This window comes from Meles meles, chromosome 1, assembly GCF_922984935.1.
Source record: "Meles meles chromosome 1, mMelMel3.1 paternal haplotype, whole genome shotgun sequence".
Classification (NCBI taxonomy): Eukaryota; Metazoa; Chordata; class Mammalia; order Carnivora; family Mustelidae; genus Meles; species Meles meles.
In genome coordinates this window covers 196,712,605-196,730,203 of record NC_060066.1, presented here as the reverse complement: position 1 = coordinate 196,730,203, position 17,599 = coordinate 196,712,605, and the positions used below count along the sequence as shown (strand labels likewise).

The following is a 17,599-nucleotide window of genomic DNA, read 5'->3' as shown; positions in this document are numbered from 1 at the left end:
CGATTGCAAAGTTTAAGTATCACCATAAGCCACATCATATATACGTGTGTATATGTGTATGTGTGCTTATACACACACATTCACTCAAATTGGAACTAAGCTGAACTACTGCTTCTATTCAAAAGGGCTTCTATATTCTAAAAATAAGAACCTTACTTCTGTTCAACCGGAATTAATCTTACAACTAACAGAGTATGCTTCAGACTCTCATATTTTACCAGAAGAGAAAAACAGCTTGAAAAGTAATATTACAGGCAAAGTTTAATAGCCTCTCCCATCAATCTCAAACTAATTTTCTTTATTGGTGTGTAGAAATCATGAAGAGCAAATTTTTCTGAGATATTTCTATATCTGAACATTATTTCCTCTGCAAGCATTCAACAATTCTTGTTTCTATTCTTCTCTTTTCTAATTCAATTCTGTTTGGTTTCTAAGTTAAGAAGTGTGCTTCATTTACATAAATGGTAACTATTCTGAGATACCATTCATAACTATACATTTGAATTCTCCAGAGTACCATTCACAACTTCAAATGGAACAGGAAAAAACTCATTCAACATCATTTTAATGGTGACTAAGACATGAATGATTATAATGTTATATTGTGGAGGATTGGTCAAAGGACAGTGAAGTCCCCAAATGTTACTACTAACTTTTAATCACTTTATGAATGCCCCAAGGGAACAAGAACCATCGCCTTGACCAATCTACCTATCACAAAAAAAATACTTAACTTAGAAAAATATGCCCATTAGCTTAACATAACTTTTTTAGAATTATAAAGAAGCAGGGCCATCAAAAATTATCAAAGAAGAATCCTGACAAGTCCAGGCAAGTTTTCTATAAAACCAATACTGATTTTTCTCTAGGTGTTAAACTTTTCAGCTGTGAGCTTTTCTGAGAAAATCTTTTATTCAAGGTAGTAATAGTCTAGTAGTTCTTTACTCCACTAATCAGTGGTAGAAACTAAATTTAGGGGCGCCTGGGTGGCTCAGTGAGTTAAAGCCTCTGCCTTCGGCTCAGGTCTTGATCCCAGGGTCCTGGGATGGAGCCCGCTTCCCTTCCTCTCTCTGCCTGCCTATCTGCCTACTTGCGATCTCTGTCTGTCAAATAAATAAATAAAATCTTTAAAAAAAAAAAACTAAATTTACATAAATCTGTATTAAAAAATTCAGCTATCTATCTATACTGCTCTATATTTTTTTTTTTTTAAGATTTTATTTGGGGTGCCTGGGTGGCTCAGTTGGTTAAGCAGCTGCCTTTGGCTCAGGTCATGATCCCAGGGTCCTGAAATCAAGCCCCACATTGGGCTCCTTCCTTAGCAGGGAGCCTGCTTCTCCCTCCCCCTCTGCCTGCCATTCCACCTGCTTGTGCTCTCACTCTCACTCTCTCTCTGTTAAATAGTAAAAAAAAAATCTTAAAAAAAAAATAAAGATTTTATTTACTTATTTATTTGAGGGACACAAGCAGGGGGAATAAGAGAGGGAGAAGCAGGGTTCCCGCTGAGGAAGAAGGTGCTCTGAGCAGGAAGCCAGATGCAGGGCTTGATCCCAGGATCCTGGATCATGACCCAAGACCAAGGCAGACACTTATAGGCACCCCTGCTCTAATATATTTAAACCAGATAAAATAAAATTTGAACAGAAAAAGAAAATAATGGGGCTACTTTAAAGCTGTCACTTCCTGGTTTCCCTCATTTTTTTAAAGATTTTATTTATTGGGGTGCCTGGGTGGCTCAGTTGGATAAGCCACTGCCTTCCGCTCAGGTTGTGATCCTGGAGTCCCAGGATCAAGTCCCGCATCTGGCTCCCAGCTCTGCAGGGAGTCTGCTTCTCCCTCTGACCTTCTCCCCTCATGTTCTCTCTCACTCTCTAAGTAAATAAATAAAATCTTAAAAAAAAAAAAAAAGATTTTATTTATTTATTTGAGAGAGAGTAAGCAAGGTGCCCAGGTACCTCTAAAGATTTTACTTGTTTGCCAGAAAGAAAGAGAAATAGAGAGAGCACAAGCAGCTGGAGCAGCAGGCAAAGGGAGAAGCAGACTCCACGCTGAGCAAGGGGCCCAATGAAGGACTCAATCCCAGAACCCTGGGATCATGACCTGAGCCAAAGGCAGACACTTAACTGACTAAGCCACCCAGGCATCCCCTCATTTTTCTTCCTTATCTTACCCAAATCTTATCCATTTTTCTTTCTTTTTTTTTAAGATTTATTTATTTATTTATTTGACAGACAGAGACCACAAGTAGGCAGAGGGGCAGGCAGAAAGAGGAGGAAGCAGGCTCCCCGCTGAGCAGAGAGCCTGATGCGGGGCTCGATCCCAGGACCCTGAGATCATGACCCGAGCCGAAGGCAGCGGCTTAATCCACTGAGCCACCCAGGTGTCCCTCCATTTTTCTTTCTTATCCAAAGTCATAAACAAGAGATTGTGCAACTAGGAAGAAGGAATAAAAGGAGAGTGTATACCAAAGAACATCTACATTTACTTCCCTCTATGATTCTACTGCCCCTACCCTCTACCCTCAGTTCTCAACAGGGGGCAACTGTACCCCTGGGAAGACATTTCACAACATCTGGAGACATTTTTGGTTGTCAGAGATAGTGAGAAGAGGGTACTTATGGGTAGTGAGTAAAGATCAGGATACTGCTAAACATCCCACAACGCACAGGACAGCCCTCCACAATGACAGATGATCCAGCCCAAAATGTCAATAGTGTCAAGGCTGAGAAACCCTGCCCCAAGGCCTAAGAAAGACCTACCTCTCAGAAGACACTCAATAAATGTTTGCTGATCTGAACTGAAAAGACCATGAATTGGAAGAAAAGCAAAACTTACAAGAACGAAGTAGAAGACAGAGGCCATGATTAGCATCTACTAAGCCTTTACTGCGTGTTGAGCACCAGTCCTATCAAAAATGAACGATTCAGTCCTGCTCTTAAGGAGCTCACAGTCGGGCAGAGTGAAGAGTTTGTAATCTGTCTAATATCAGATTTGACAAACTGATACACAAAGAAAAAAACAGGAGAGCCTGGGTGGCTCAGTCGGTTAAGCATCTGCCTTTGGCTCAGGTCATGATCCAAAACCTTGGGATGAAGCCCAAGTCAGGCTCCCTGATCAGTGGGGAGTTGGCTTCTCCCTCTCCTTCTGCCCCTTCCCCTGCTCAAGCTCTCTCTCATGCGTGCACTCTCTCACAAGTAAATAAAATCTTAAAAAATAGATGCGCCTGGGTGGCTCAGTTGTTAAGCATCTGCCTTCAGCTCAGCCCCACATCCCGCTCCCTGATCAATGGGAAGCCTGCTTCTCCCTCTCCCACTCTCCCTGCTGTGTTCTCTCTCTCCCTCTGTCAAATAAATAAATAAATAAAATCTTTAAAAAACAAATTTTTTCATTTGAGAGAGATACAGAGAAAGAGAGAGAGCACAAGCAGAGGGAGAGGCAGAGGGAGAGGGAGAGGGAGAAGCAGACTCCACGTGGAGCTGGGAGCCTGACATGGGACTTGATCCCAGGACCTAGACATCATGACCTGAGCCGAAGGCAAACACTTAACCATCTGAACCACCCAGGTGACCCAAGAAATTTTTTTATTAAAAAAAAGAAGGAGGGGCTTTTTTTGAGCCACTGGGTGGCTCAGTGGGGTAAAGCCTCTGCCTTCGGCTCAGGTCATGATCTCAGGGTCCTGGGATCGAGCCCCACATCAGCTCTCTGCTCAGCAGGAAGCCTGCTTCCCTTCCTCCCTCTCTGCCTACTTGTGAGCTCTGTCAAATGAATAAATAACATCATGAAAATAAAAAAAATAAAAAAAAAGGAGGGACGCCTAGATGGCTCAGATGGTTAAATGTCTGCCTTTGGCTCAGGTCATGATCCCGAGTACTGCATTGGGCTCCCTGCTCAGTAGTGAGTCTGCTTCTCCCTCTGCCTGCCGCTCCCCCTGCTTGTACTCTCACACTCTCGCTCTGTCTCTCTGGCAAATAAATAAACAAAATATTTTTTTAAAAAAGGAGAGAACATACAAAGGAGTCACTCAATTTTCCCTCGGCAGGCTTCATGGAAGAGATGACATCTCAGTTCAGTTCAGAAGAGCAGGAAGTATCTTATTTCATAGCTTACAAGCCTCTTTCCAAATAAAGAACCATTCATTTCTTCAGTCAACAAAAAACACCCCCCACCCAAATCCCAAACAATTACTGCACTTTGCACCTATTCTCAGTTTAGCAACTGTCACCCTCATCAGTCTTACTAAGTAAAACCGCTACCCCAGAAATAAAACTTTCAGCTGCCTACAGACACAGACTCTGTCTAATCCTGCCTAAGTCACAAAATCACAGCCTACCAACTAACCGGCAATGATCTAACTATGGGTCCATATCTACCAACTGCGTCAGTATCTTAGAAAGCTATTTTGCTGGGTGCCTGGGTAGCTCAGTTGGTTAAGAATGTTAACTTTGGGGCGCCTGGGTAGCTCCGTTGGTTAGGCGACTGCCTTTGGCTCAGGTCATGATCCTGGAGTCCTGGGATCAAGTCCTGCATTGGGCTCCCTGCTTGGCAGGGAGTCTGTTTCTCCCGCTGACCTCTCTCCTCTCATGCTCTCTCTCATATGAATAAGTAAAATCTTTAAAAAAAAAAAAAAAGAATGTTGACTTTGGCTCAGGTCATGATCTCAGGGTTTTGAGACAGAGCCTTGCATTGGGTTCTCTGCCAGGCATGGAGCCTGCTTAAGATTCTCTCTCTCTCCCTTTGCCCCTTCCCGCCCCCACCATCACTTAAAAAAAAAAGTCTATTTACCTTACCAAAAACTTTGGGTCCTCTTCCACCCTACCCAATGCATGCCAGGACCAGCAACAAAGTAACCAAAATATAGGGGCACCTGGGTGGCTCAGCTGGTTAAAGCATCTGACTCTTGGTTTCAGCTCTGGTCATGATCTCAGGGCTGTGGGATCAAGCCCTGTAGCCAGGCTCCATACTCAGCGTGGGGTCTGTTTGTTCTTCTCCCTCTGCTCCTCCCCCCCATTCTCTCTCTCTTTAAAATAATAAATAAAAATTTTTTAAGAAGTAACCAATAGGGGCACCTGGGTGGCTCAGTGGGTTAAAGCCTCTGCCTTCAGCTCAGGTCATGGTCCCAGAGTCCTGGGATAGAGTCCCGCATCGGGCTCTCTGCTCCACTGGGAGCCTGCTTCCTCCTCTCTCTCTGCCTGCCTCTCTGCCTACTTGTGATCTGTCTGTCAAATAAATAAATAAAATCTTAAAAAAAAAAAAAAAAAAAAGAAGTAACCAATAGGGTGCCTGGATGTCTCAGTTGGCTAACCAACTGCCTTCAGCTCAGGTCATGATCCTGGAGTCCCGGGACTGAGTTTGGCATCAGGCTCCCAGATAGATCCATGGGGAGTCAGCTTCTCCCTCTATCCTTCTCCCCGTCTGTTCTCTCTCAAATAAATAAACAAAATATTAAAAAAAAAAAAAGTAACCAATATATACTTATTGAACACTTAAAATATGCTTATGTCAATGGTTCTCACCCCTCGCTGTGTACTGACATCAGAGCTCCCAACCCAGATATGAATATGTCTTAATGGTAAATTCTAATGCAAGATAAGTTTGATACATTACAGAATACAAAAGAAGTACAAAACACAGTCAGGTCCTGTCCTGAAAAGCTCATCCACAATCACAACGGGATAATTTGGAAAAAGATGTTAGTCTACCAATTGTAGTCCTTTTGCAATACTATCAGTGCTTATAAAATAGAAGAAACTGCGGTAGTCTGGATATGGATTGCTCCTATCACCTAGTCCAGTCGTACACCGAATCCACCTACAACTCCTGATATGCTGTTCTATACCCTTTCTATCTCCTAGACAGCAAAAGTACCATTCTCAGGAGCTATGGAGACATCCCAAGTAGGAGAATGAACTGAGGCCCACAAATCAGGAAGCTACAAGGTAACCTGAAGGCCAGAATCTCTCAAATTCACACCATCATGGGGCTTCTCCTTTTTTTTTTTTTTTTAAAGATTTTATTTATTTATTTGACAGACAGAGATCACAAGTAGACAGAGAGACAGGCAGAGAGAGGGGAAGGGAAGGAGGCTCCCTGCTGAGCAGAGAGCCCCATGCGGGGCTCGATCCCAGGACCCTGAGATCATGACCTGAGCCGAAGGCAGAGGCTTTAACCCACTGAGCCACCGAGGCACACCTTTTTTTTTTTTTTTTTAATATTTATCTACTTATTTGTGAGAGAGAGAGCGCCAGCATGAGAAGGGGGAGGGGCAGAGGGAGAAGCAGCCTCCTTGCTGGGCAAGGAGCCTGATGGGGGAACTCGATCCCAGGACCCTGGGATCATGACCCCAAGTCAAAGGCAGAGGCTCAACTGCCTGAGCCACCCAGGTGTCCCATGGAGACTCCTTTAAAGAGAAGAAATACTTCTTTAACCTCCAACACGACCAGTGTACCTCACTGTATAGCTGAACTGTCCAATAAGAGTAAAGAACAGAGTTTTTTTGTTTTTTGTTTTAGATTTTATTTATTTATTTGGGAAAGCCACACCCAGAGCTGGGTGAAGGGCAGAGAGAGAAGCAGACTTCTTGCTGAGCAGGGAACCTGATTCGGGGCTCAATCCCAGGACTCCAAGATCATGACCTCAGCCAAAGGCAGACACTTAACCAACTGAGTCACCCAGGCACTCCAAGAATAGTTTTTTAATTTGCTCTTAGAGGATTTAAAGAAATCACCCAAATTCATAAGGCTAGTAAATTCAAATTTCTCATACAACATACACTTAAAATAAAAATACTCTAAATTAAATATATTTTAGTAAACTCCTTACCAAGATATCCAAATTGTGGAAGCCTCAAAAATTAAAAATTAAAAATATTGTTAAGTAAACTCTACCCCCAAAGTGGGGCCTGACCTCACACTCCCATGATCAAGCATCACATACTCTACTGACTGAGCCAGCCAAGCATCCCCAAAATTAAAAATTTTTCAGTTGGTAGAGGATGCAATTCTTATCTTGGAGATGTGAATTCAAGCCCCACACTGGGCACAGAGCTTACTTTCAAAAAACAGAACAAAACAAAACAAAAAACTTACTTCAACCTAAATCCTACCCAGTAGTGATGTCCTCATACTAAAGACCCCCCTGAAGAGACCATGAGCTCTCATTTCTGCAAACATAAACCTACAGATCCTCGCCTGATTAGTCTCTCTCTGAATCACACAGAAAAAGGTATAATTTTTTTTTTAATTTTATTTATTTATTTATTTATTTGACAGACAGAGATCACAAGTAGGCAGAGAAGCAAGCAGAAAGAGGGGAGGAAGCAGGCTCCCTGCTGAGCAGAGGGCCCTATGCAGGGCTGGATCCCAGGACCCTGGGATCATGACCTGAGCTGAAGGCAGAGGCTTTAACCCACTGAGCCACCCAGGCACCCCCAGAAAAAGGTATAATTATCTTGCTACACAAAAACTGGTGAACACAAGACCCTATAAATTCCTTTTTTAGGGGTGCCTGGGTGGCTCAGTCATTAAGCGTCTGCCTTCCGCTCAGGTCATGATCCCAGGGTACTGGGATCGAGCCCTGTGTTGGGCTCCCTGCTCAATGGGAAGCCTGCTTCTCCCTCTCCCACTCCCCCTGCTTGTGTTCCCTCTGTCTCTCTCTCCGTCAAAAAACAAAATCTTTAACATAAACCAATAATAAATTACTTTTTTAAAAAGAGGTATAGAAAAATGAAAATAAATTAAAATTAAAATTAAGAAGAGGGGAGGGTGCCATTCAATGATCTAAAAGAGGGAACAAGGAGGGTATTAAAAGGTAAATTGGGTTCTTAAGGAAAAATATACATGGGCACATATTAATTACAACAAGACAATTACATGAAAGACGCACACGAACAAAAAGCATTTTCTATGTACTACTGTTTATAGGACCCATAGTTTTGAAATTAGTTTGGTTTACAGTATTTCTCCTTGTAATTGTCCATGTCATCATATAACTTTTATCCAAACTTATATGGACCCATGTAAATTTTATTCATTTATTCACAATCCCTTAACTTCAATTCCAAAATCTAAAAGGCTGTAAAAATAAGTTTTTCGTTATTCATTTGGTGGCAAAACCCGACATGAAATGACATGAGGCTATTTATAATATTTATTTATACCAGTTGCTGTGAACATTCTGACATTTTACTATAGAAATGGTAATGTGGGGGCGCCTGGGTGGCTCAGTGGGTTGGGCCGCTGCCTTCAGCTCGGGTCATGATCTCAGGGTCCTGGGATCGAGTCCCGCGTTGGGCTCTCTGCTCGGCGGGGAGCCTGCTTCCCTCTCTCTCTCTCTCTGCCTGCCTCTCTGTCTACTTGTGATCTCTCTCTGTCAAATAAATAAATAAAAATCTTAAAAAAAAAAAAAAAAAGAAAGAAATGGTAATGTGTTTGATTACAAGGTGCTGCCCCAATCTCTCTGCGACGTTATATAACACACAGTACATGTACCATATTCCTTTTCTAAAATCCCCAAAACTCTATATTCAAAAAATGTGTGGTCCCAAGAACTGTTATGGGGTGGGTTTTTTGGGTTTTTTTTTTTTTTTTGGCCCCAAGGTATTATCGACTGGTATGCTAATTAAGACTAAGTCTTGGGGTGCCTCGGTGGCTCAGTGGGTTAAAGCCTCTGCCTTCAGCCTGGGTCATGATCCCAGGGCCCTGGGATGGAGCCCCCTCATCAGGCTCTCTGCTCAGCAGGGGGCCTTCTTCCTCCTCTCTGTCTGCCTCTCTGCCTGTCTGTCAAATAAATAAATAAAATCTTTAAAAAAAAAAGACCTAGTCTTTTTTTTTTTTTTTAGATTTTATTTATTTATTTGACAGACAGAGATCACAAGTAGGCAGAGAGGCAGGGAAGCAAGCTCCCTGCTGAGCAGAGAACCGACGCAGGCTCGATCCCAGGACCCTGGGATCACGACCTGAGCCAAAGGCAGAGGCTTTAACCCACTGAGCCACCCAGGCGCCCCAAGACTTAAGTCTTATACTGAAAACATAACTAATACAGAGAATGAAGGTAGATCTTCAGATCATTCAATGCCTTAACAACTATTCCCACATACACAATCCTGTAAAACAAAGCATTAACAAGACTTTTAACAAATGCAAAACTCAGACACACCCTTACATATTTTTTCAAGTGATGGTGATATTTACATCACCCAGTATCTAGATCAATTCTTCTTAGATTGAAATTTACTAATTTAAATCACAGTTAATATAGACCAAAAGACTGCAATTGGCAATTAAGTTGAGAAAAAGAATCATCTACTGGTAAATAAGAAACTCAGTAAAATGTTCTAATTTTTAAGAAATTTATCTCAGAGGGCGCCTGGGTGGCTCAGTGGGTTAAGTCGCTGCCTTCGGCTCGGGTCATGATCCCGGGGTCCTGGGATCGAGTCCTGCGTCGGGCTCTCTGCTCGGTGGGGAGCCTGCTTCCTCCTCTCTCTCTGCCTGCCTCTCTGCCTACTTGTGATCTCCGTCTGTCAAATAAATAAATAAAATCTTTAAAAAAAAAAAAAAAAGAAATTTATCTCAGAGGGTTTCATATCTAAAATTATCATTCTAGGGACGCCTGGGTGGCTCAGTCAGTTAAGCGTCTGCCTTGGGCCCAGGTCATGATCCCAGTGTCCTGGGTCCTATGCATCAGGTTCCTTGGCTCAGCGGGGAGCCTGCTTCTTCCTCTGCCTGCCACTCCCTCTGGTCGTGCTCTATCTCAAATAAGTAAGTAAAAAAAAAAAAAAATTATAAATAAAGTATCATTCTAGAATACAATTTCTCAACTTTGAACAAATTACAGTTGACTTTTTCTGTGAAAGCAGGGCCTTGGACAGGGACAGCAACAGGAACAGCTCTTAAAGATATCTGAATTGGAAGAAGAGTTTCACAGTTCTTTCCTTCCTTCCTTCTTCAGTTGCTGCTTTTCTGGTTTTAGAATTTCAAACAAAGAAATACATATTGGCTCCACTGCTAAGAAACGCCCTCTTTCTTAGCAACTTCCTCTTCCAATTTTCTTCCCTACCATTGACATATGAGAACAATATACACTGCCGGTCCTACCATTTTGATTAACCAAAAGCTGAGGCTTAGAAAAATTAAGGGCTACAATTTATCATATCCAACTACTAGTCTCTGACTCCAGGTCCACAATCTTCACTCATCTACAAGTCAGATAACAGGGAACACAAAGAAAGGAAGAAACATTACACTGCATCGCAGTCAGGGTACTGAACCTTTGGTTCCAGGAATCCAAAGAAATTTGAACAAATGGGAAATTTCTCTCATCCCGAGAAAATTCTGGGAGGAGAAAAAGTTACTGGGCTGGATCCCCTCTGAACCAAGAGTCAAATCTATACACCAACAGTTGGTGAACTTCTACAAGCCACCCATTCAAGATTCAAACTGAGTTCTTTGAGATTCTGACAACTTTAAAGTAACTTTACAATTTAGAAACGGTCCTTTCCAACTCACAGACTGAAAAAAGGGAATGTGCTTATAATTAGCCATCCAGAGTTCAAGGTACAGCCTGTCTCCACGCCAGAGGTCAATTCAAGTGTCTGGGACCACACCTCTCCCTCCATTTGTGACACAGCAAACTTCTTTTAAGTGGACAATGACTTCCCCCTTGTCTGATGATTCTCAAAGGAAACCATCTTACCACCTTATGGTTGGTTGGTAAGCTTTGTGACCTTGGACAAGTTACTAAATTTCTCTGAAACTCGGTTTCCTTAAGTGTAAATTCCCAACAGCAGCTGTAAAAATTAAGAACATAAGCCTAAACAAGGGCTGGCACATAGTAGGAGCACCATAAATGTTTCTCCTCCCACTCCTAACCCCCCTGAATTGTTCGGGGCCTAACTTTCAATCATTGCCCCAAGAGGTTCCAAGGATACTTTCCTCTCCTCTCATGCTGTGGAGCCCCAGTGTATAAAACTTTGCCATCTCAAAGGCTCTAGGACCCTAGAGGACAAAGACAACCAGAGTCTACCTAATCATAGTCTGGGATCCATCCAGCCTTCATGGAAGAGCCCCCTTAGCCAACTCGCCTCCTTACCCTGCAGAACCATCCTGTACACATACATACATACATACATACATACATACATATGTCCATACACACACGTACGTACACACAGTGCTCTCCGCCACTCCTCGATTCAGCAGCAGGTCAGGGATCTCAAAGAGCCCTACAATTCCTTCATGGCCCCGCTATGGAAACTAAAGCTCCGCCTGGAGAACAACTTGCCGGAGATCTCCGAGAACATCTGAGATCCAACTCATGTACAACTGCCTGCAAAGCCTTCGTTTTACAAGTAGGGAAACTAAGGCCCAGAGAGGGAAGTGACTTGCCCAAGGTCACACAGCGAGTTAGTGCCAGCGCCAGGCCAGGATGGGGGCACTTTCGCAGCCTCACAGATTCGCGGACCCCTCCAAGTCTCCGAGGAGACCTCCAGAACACCTCCTCCCTGGGGAGGGGAGTGTAGAATAAGAGGCCATCCCGCGCAGACCGCTCCCCCGGCCACTACCCGTCCGCGGCAGAAGGTGCGCCACCCACTCCCCCGGGACCCCACGAGGCTCGAGGCAGGGGGTGGGGGGGTGGCGGCGCGGCCGGGCCCGGCGCCTTACGGCGGGGCCCGCCCGCGAGGACTTGTTGCTCACCTGGTCTCGTGCGGTCGCCCTCAGCGACAGAGAGGCCTACCAGCCGCCCTTCTCCGTACGGGGTCTGTTCCCGCGGGCCGCCTCCGGGGATGCCACACAGCCAAACCCCCCTCAGCGCGCTACGCCCCCAGCCGCGCTCACCCGGCCCGCGTCCGCCATTACGCGATTCCCCGCCCTGGGACACAGCCACACCCCGCCAACGGCCCTGATTGGCTCTCTGCCCCACCCTCCTGGGGCTTTCGGGCATTCCATTGGCCCGAGTGGAATGCCAGTTAAATAGCTACGCAAAAGACGTACTCAAGGGTACAGTCTGGGGAGCTCCACCCGAGCTACTTCCGCAATCGGAGTAAACAGCGAGAGGGCAAACCAAGTGAAGTGGGGGTGGAGATTAAACTGAATCAACTCCTAAATTCAAGGTAGGAAAATCCTACCTAAGAAAGTGTAAACACTCCTACAGAGTGTATTGAAATATGGGTTTCACTTGTTAGAGTTCAAACAATTGGGATTTTTGGTGGAAGGAAGGGGCCAAGCCCATGAACTTTCTGTGGATACCCCTCAAGTTGCAGATAGTTTTGCCCGGGTCTCGGGCCCGACTGAAAGTAGGGTGGGGAGAGTGAGTCATAGGCTCTGGCCCGCTGCTAAATGATTCTTCCGGGGCGAGGTCCGGGGTCCTGGGACTGGGAGCTGAGGTCAGGTGAGCGAGACCCTGGTCAGGCGTCACCTCATTCTGCGACCTTAGACGACTTCCTCAGTTTGTCCTTCTGCAAAATAGGAGTAGTCATGTCGGCCTCATGTCCTGGCGTTTTGAAGCTACACGCCTGAGTTTGTTATATGTGCGTCTTGTTGATTATAAAAGGCTGCAGCTGGATACCATTTGACAAATTCACAAGTTAGCGAAAATCTCTCATTTAGTTCTTTTGAGCAACTCTGTAAGACGGATATTGTCTTCGTTTTGCAGGAGAGAAAACTGAAAACTCCATGACTTACCCTGGGTCACCCAGGGAATTTGAAACAACCCTAGGACTCAAACTTGTATCTTTTGTTTTCCATTTCTGTATTTCTCCTTCCAGGCCTGGTGTCCCCTGAGAAAGGCCTTCTTCCACCAACCCTTTAGCATTCCCCAGAGTGTCGTGAGAGTGCCAGGCCAGTTCCCCTCTCTCCGGTCACCCTAGGCCCCAGCTGTTTCTAGGGTCCTAGGAATCAGGAGGTGAGTAGGGGATGACAGGTGGATCAGCAACCCGGACAGAATCCCAAACAAGGACACAGGGGCAGTGACACCATTGTGGGCCCTCAGCAGGGCAGCCTCCATGCCAAGACTTAAATCCAGGTCTCTTTGCTCTCAGAACAGGGCTCTTTTCATTACAGGATTGTTTTTCCCAGAAGGGCTGCCTTGGCTGTAATTCCTAGTCCTTTTCCCTCTCTGGAAAGGAAGGAGGCCAAGATGGGAGGGAGTGGAGGAGCCCTCTAAGCCTTTAGAAGGGCGGAGATCACCAAATGCATGGTGCTGAAAGAGCCTCAGTGCTGGCTGAGTCAGTGACCTCCAGGCTCAAATTGGGACATGTGGTCTGACAACCAATGACTATTTAAATCGTGACTGTGGCCATTGGGTGCTGGGAGGCAGCAGGTGCTGTGCAGAAGTCAGTGGCTTTGGGTTAGCCTGACCTGAAATTGAATCCAAGCTCCACCACTTTCTAGCTTTTTGAGCCTCACATGTCTTCTCTAAAATGGGGACAACAGGGCATCTGGGTGGCTCAGTTGATTAGGCATCTGCCTTCATCTCAGGTCATGATCTGGGGATTCTGGGATCTAGTCCTGCATGGGGCTCCTTGCTCAGCAGGGAGCCTGCTTGTCCTCCTCCCTCTGCCTGAGGTACCCCCCTGCTTGTGCTCACTCTGTGTCAAATGAAGAAATAAAATCTTTTAAAAATTTCATATACATATATATATATATGTATGTATATATATCTCCACATCAGTGCCAAAAAAAATGTATATCCACATCACTGCTAAAAACAAATTAAATTAAAAAATTAAAAATAAAATGGGGATAGCAGGGCAGTTGTGAGGATTCAGTGAGTTAATTGTGAAATTAATGAGTCATGTGTAAAAAGTACCTGGTATTTATCTATTCATTCATGGATTCATCTATTCAGTAAAAAATTACTAAGTACCAGGGTGCCTGGCTGGCTCAGTCGGTAGAGCAACTGACTCTTGATTTTAGAGTCAGTGAGTTCGAGACCTATGTTGGGGGTAGGGTTTACTTAAAAAAAAAATCGGGGTGCCTGGGTGGCTCAGTGGGTTAAGCTTCTGCCTTCAGCTCTAGTCATAATCTTAGGGTCCTGGGATCGAGCCCTGCATCAGGCTCTCTGCTCAGCGGGAAACCTGCTTACCCCTCTCTGCCTGCCTCTCTGCCTACTTGTGATCTCTGTCAAATCTTTTTTTTTTTTTTTTAAGATTTTATTTATTTACTTGACAGACACAGATCACAAGTAGGCAGAGAGGCAGGCAGAGAGGAGGAAGCAGGCTCCCCACTGAGCAGAGAGCCTGATGCGGGGCTCGATCCCAGGACCCTGGCACCATGACCTGAGCCGAAGGCAGAGGCTTTAACCCACTGAGCCACCCAGGCGCCCCAATAATAAAATCTTTTTAAAAAAATTATTAAGAACTGACTGTGGATAGGCAGCCTGCCAGTGGTACAGCTACAATGGTGGGCAAAACAGACAGACCCTCATGGAGCTTAGAGTTTAGTGAGGAAGTAAGTCATAAAACAAATGACCAGATGAATCAAAATAGAGTTAGAAACTGGTAAGGAAGAGAAGGCAAAGTACAAGGTGTTTATGAGAGTGAATGTTGGGATGGGGGTGGGGCCAGAAGAGGCTTCCTGAAGAGGTGATATCTCAGAGTGAGTTGGTGAATGGGGGTGAACCAGGCAGCAGGTCTTTGGAAGAAGGATTGCAGGCCAAGAGAAAGGCATCCAGGCCAATTGGAATAGGTGGCAATGAGGAGGGAGGACAGAGCTCATGCAGGGGCCTAAACAAATGAAGTGTTTCAGGGGAGGGAACCTGACTTTGAAATGAGGCTCATTTCCAAGGGTCTGTGTACTTTTCTGGTAGGCCCTAAATGCCAGCTTTGAGGCCAACCCAGGGTTTGCATCTTGGCTCTGCCATCTCACTTCAGACTGTGTGACCTTGTCCAGTCACCACACCTCTCTGTGCCTCATCTCCTTTTCTAAGAAATGGGGATAATGATAAAGTGTCACGGGGGGCAGTGAGGACTCAATGTGGAATGTGTCTAAAGTGTTCCGGCACACAGAAGGCCCTCCATAAAAGGTGCTCATTCTTCCCAGCATGGAGGGAGGTGAGCCCGAGGCAGCAGATCCATCAGGTAAGTTTGACAGAGAGCTGATGGAAGCATCCATACACTGGGCAAGTTGTCATCTGACCTTAATTGTTTTGCGAGACTTTGAAGCCAGGCAAACCTGGGTTCAAATCATAGCTATAGCACTTTCTAGCAGTGTGACCTTGAGCAAGTGACTTTGCCTCTGTGAGCCTCAGTTTCCTTATCCGTAAAATGGGAATCATAATTGTTTTTATCTCCCAGAACTGTGAAAGTTAAATGAGATAATAAATGCAAAGCACTGGGGCGCCTCGATCCTGGGATCGAGCCCCGCATCTGGCTCTCTGCTCAGCAGGGAGCCTGCTTCCCCCCTCTCTCTCTCTGCCTGCCTCTCTGCCTGCTTGTCATCTCTGTCACATAAATAAATAAAATCTTTAAAAAAAAAATAAAATCTTTAAACAAACAAACTCTTAAAAAATAAATGCAAAGCACTTCACACAGTGATTGGCACATAGTAAGCAGCTGTTAAATATTAACTTTAATAGTAGTATTGTCATTAACTCTAATTTTATTATTTCTTTATTTTTAAAGATTTTGTTTATTTGACAGAGATCACAAGTAGGCAGAGAGACTGGCAGAGAGAGAAGGAAGCAGTCTCCCCGCGGAGCAGAGAGCCCGATGCAGGGCTGGATCCCAGGATCCTGGGATCATGACCTGAGCTGAAGGCAGAAGCTTTAACCCACTGAACTACCCAGGTGCCCCTATTAGTAATTTAATTATTATTGTTGATATCAGCATTACCACCCGTCCTAGGTAAGATTTTGGAGCTTTGCTTGAAGATTGTCTGACAACAAGAGCCATAGGTTCTCCTTTTAGGCAATGGACACAGACAAGTTGCTTTCTGAGGGGATGGTGCTGAACACGGAGCATTTCCTACGTGTCAAACACATGGTAAGTACTGTCCATGCATTAACTCATAAATCCTCCTAGTAGAGTGAGGTCCTGTCATTACCATCATTTTACAAATGAGACAAAAGAAGGACTAAGAGGTTAAATGACTTGCCCAAGGCCACCCAGTATGCAGGCGGCACAGCTGGAATTCGAACCCAGCCCCTGAACATGAATGGACTTACTGTGCTTGAGGGTAAGCCCTCCCTCCCCTACCCAAGTAGTTCCGAGGAGTTATCACAGCTGGAGGGATGACATTATCCACTGCCAGTAGCCAAGTCCCAGGCTCTGAAGGCGAAACCCGTTCCTTTCCCACCAGTTTTGAAAAGTAACCCCTGCTTGTTTGTTCCCTGCCCTCCGAGGCAGCTTAGAGCAGGGAACAGACCCTCTTCCACTGCAAGGGAAAGCAAAAAGTCATTTAGAGTCTGAGTCCCAACCCTCTTCCACTGCAAGGGAAAGCAAAAAGTCATTTAGAGTCTGAGTCCCAACAGTCTTGACCAAGCCACACCCCCTGTCTGAGCCTCAGTTTCCTTATCTATGAAATAGGAATGATAGCAGCTTGCTTACAGGGCTGTTTTGACGAGCAGAAAGAATAAGGCCCGCGTAAACTATGAAGTGCCGTTGGCACAGACAGGCCTCTCATTGTTGCTATGGGGATGGCAAACACCCTGGGGAAAGCAGCCTAAACCAGTACAGCTGGCAAAATTGCCATCTCTAGAAAAAGTCCTGGGTTTGAGTCCAGCATCTGCCTGTTACACCCTGTGTGACCTTGAGCAAGTTATAAAACCTGGCTGAGCCTCAGTTTTCTCATCCATAAAATGGAGTGAATAATACCAATTGTACAGCTGGGGAGAAAAACACTGAGGGAATATATAAAAAGCCATGAACCAATTCCTGGTACAGAGCTGGCAGAACCCAGTGTGTGAAGGGAAGAAACAAATCACAAGGACCACGAAGAATCAGTGACCCCTCTTCACCACCCCTGGTTGAGGGGAAGAAGATGGAGACCAGTGTGTTCAGAGCCCAGGACAGTCTGCAGCCACTTCCCTACCTCTAGCATCGTCAGCTCTTGCTGGGTCCACTGCATCTCTCTCTCTCTCTCTCTCTCCTTCTCGTCAAACAAGTTCTTCTCCACTGAGCAATCCCAGGGGGCCCTGAACCTCAGTTCCAGCCAAGCTCACAGGCTTTCCCCGCCTCCACATCCTTAATCCACAGCCTTTGCATTTGCCATTCCTTCCACCTGGAATGCTCTCTCCTCCCGGAGCGCTTGTGATGGGGAGAGGGGGGTTGCTGAAGGGAAAGGATCTGGAATGATGCTCCCCTTCCTCCTCACTCCACTCCCCTACATCTCCCACGCTGCATGCCTGACCTCCCCCCCCTCCCAGCGTGGGGGGATGAAGCAGCATCAGGAGGGGGAGGAAAGGGGGAGGACTCTGAAGGGCCCTCTGTGGGGTTTTTCACCTGCTCAGAAGAGGCAGACGGAAATGAAAGCTCTAGAAAAAAAATGCCTGCTGCTCTGCTCCGGAGGCCCCAGCTCAGGGAAGCCTCCCTGCCTTCCCACTGTGCCATCTTCTCTTCCTCCCCCTCCTCCTGCAGGCAGGTGCCACAGTCAAGGAACATGGGTAG

At 45.4% G+C, this 17,599-nt stretch overlaps 1 protein-coding gene across 1 annotated transcript in view; it reads right to left on the bottom strand.

The window, feature by feature from the left end:
• WASF2 (WASP family member 2) overlaps window positions 1-11,862 on the bottom strand; it is an 82,376-nt gene extending 70,514 nt beyond the window's left edge. The window contains exon 1 of the mRNA XM_046004164.1: window positions 11,691-11,862. The gene's annotated coding sequence lies outside the window, so the exon portion shown is untranslated. The remainder of the gene's footprint in view (window positions 1-11,690) is intronic.
• Between the last annotated feature and the right edge of the window lie 5,737 nt (window positions 11,863-17,599).